The sequence below is a fragment of the Pelobates fuscus genome, chromosome 2 (genome assembly GCF_036172605.1).
Source record: "Pelobates fuscus isolate aPelFus1 chromosome 2, aPelFus1.pri, whole genome shotgun sequence".
In the NCBI taxonomy this organism is placed as follows: domain Eukaryota; kingdom Metazoa; phylum Chordata; class Amphibia; order Anura; family Pelobatidae; genus Pelobates; species Pelobates fuscus.
In genome coordinates this window covers 300,673,586-300,676,085 of record NC_086318.1, presented here as the reverse complement: position 1 = coordinate 300,676,085, position 2,500 = coordinate 300,673,586, and the positions used below count along the sequence as shown (strand labels likewise).

The 2,500-nt window shown below is 43.0% G+C and overlaps 1 pseudogene; it reads left to right on the top strand.

Annotated features, from left to right (window-relative positions):
* Positions 1 to 1,030: 1,030 nt before the first annotated feature.
* LOC134585361 (adenosylhomocysteinase B-like) lies at positions 1,031 to 2,100 on the top strand (annotated as a pseudogene).
* Positions 2,101 to 2,500: the final 400 nt, after the last annotated feature.

Genomic DNA, 2,500 nt, shown 5'->3' with positions numbered 1-2,500 from the left:
GGACCAAACATGAAAAAAAGACAAAACTAGGAGAACCAGAACCAGAGAAAGATAGTAAGCTAAATCCAGAACATATACACAAGACATGAGGAAAACATGAACATAACATGGGCATGACTGGACAGGACTGTACATGGACTGGGTATACAAACTAAAACAAGACAAGATAACATAGGCAAAACAAGAGGAGAAATAACTAAGCACTACATATGAAAATCATGGGGATTTAGTTACATTATATGATCATACATTGTATAAGCCTGCCAACAACGCCAATGTACCCCATATCTGGCAGGTCCTACACTATATTATACCATGGGCAGTGTAGGACCTGCCAGATATGGGGTACATTGGCGTTGTTGGCAGGCTTATACAATGTATGATCATATAATGTAACTAAATCCCCATGATTTTCATATGTAGTGCTTAGTTATTTCTCCTCTTGTTTTGCCTATGTTATCTTGTCTTGTTTTAGTTTGTATACCCAGTCCATGTACAGTCCTGTCCAGTCATGCCCATGTTATGTTCATGTTTTCCTCATGTCTTGTGTATATGTTCTGGATTTAGCTTACTATCTTTCTATGGTTCTGGTTCTCCTAGTTTTGTCTTTTTTTCATGTTTGGTGCCTATCTCTAGTCTTGCCTTGTTTCTAGTACTGGATACAATCTTGCTGCAGAGCCTCCTAATGTATGCTAAAAACATCCAAAGAAGACATATATAGCACTTACCTGCAAGAAAGTGCAGAAGCCGTGAGCAGCTGCCTGCAGGACACTGAAACAAAAAGGAATGATGGAAAACAAACGGGTATGGCAACATAAAACAAACATTTAAATGAATCCAAGAGACTGGGAAATCCAGGGACGGACTATAGGAATTAACCCAGAAATCCCAGCATAAAGAAAACCAGACATGGAAAAGAAAACCAAAAAACCAAGGAAAACTAAACAAGAATTGTAACAAGAGTACTGGATACCAGAAGCCGTTGCCAGACATCTCCACAGAACAGAGCAGGACGTGAAACCTCTGAACAATGTCTGACAAACTCACCTACAAAGTTGCTGACATCAGCCTGGCAGAATGGAGCCGGAAGCTGATTGAGATTGCGGAGAATGAGATGCCCGGATTAATGAAGATGAGGAAAATGTACTCTGAGACCAAGCCTCTGAAAGGAGCAGGGATTGCTCGGTGCCTCCACATGACCTTATAAACATCGTCCATACTAAATATCCTGAATTGCTGGAAGGCATTAAAGGTGTTTCCTGTACAATCTGTATAAGATGGAGAGCAATGGTATCCTCAAGGTGCCAGCTATCACTGTGAATGACTCTGTAACAAAGAGTAAGTTTGATAACCTCTATGTTTGCCGTGAGTCTCTGATCAATGGTATTAAGAGAGCCACAGACGTTATGATCGCAGGAAAGGTGGCAGTTATGGCTGGGTACGGGGATTTTGGGAAGGGCTGTGCTCAGTCATTGAGAGCCATTGGTGCCCATGGTATAATCACAGAGATCGACCCAATCAAGCATTGCAGGCTGCTATGGAAGGTTATGAGGTCACCACCATGGACAACGCTTGCAAAGAAGGCAACATTTTTGTTACCACAACAGAATGCTTAGAAAAAATTGTAATAGGAAGGCATTGTGAACAAATGAAAGATTATTCCATTGTGTGCAACACTGGGCACTTTTATGTTGAGCTTGATGTAAAGTGGTTGAATGATCACGCAGGGAAGAAAGTGAACATTAAGCCACAAGTGGATTGTTACCTTTTGAAGAATGGAAGACACATCATCCTACTGGCAGAAGTTTGTCTGGTTAACTTGGGGTGTGCTATGGGTCACCCCAGCTTCGTCATGAGTGGGGTGACCCTAATTCACCAACCAGGTCATGGCTCAGATTGAACTCTCGTCCAACAATGATAAATATTCTATTGGTGTCTATTTCCTGCCTAAGAAGCTTCATGAGGCTGTGGCTGCTGCCCACTTGGACAAACTTGGTGTGAAGCTTACCAAACTTTCCGACAAGCAGGCCAAATACCTTGGTCTTGATAAAGAAGGTCCATTCAAGCCTGACCATTACAGATACTAAATCTTCTAAACTAACCCAATGTCAGGATCGGGACAGGGATCCAACACGCAGAGTACAAAGAGAGGAAAGGTACGTATACCGGGCCTTAGAATGGCCGGACTAACGTACCGAGAGTAATAGAGAATAGTCAGAGACAAGCCGAGGTCGAGGGAACGAGAAGACAGATAAGCGAGAGACAAGCCGGGTCAAGGGATAACAGAGATAAGCAGGGTAGTACAACGAGCCGAGTCAAAACCAATAGAGCAAACTAGAATACCAGAGCACTGAGTGACTAGACAAGCTAGAACCACGACAGGGCAATGAGCTGAAGTGAGAAGTAAGCTTAAATACCCTGGCTCTGGATGGTAATCACGCCTCTGACAAGTACCGATTGGATATCGGACACTTGAGTGACAGGTCGCTCGTGATAGCGT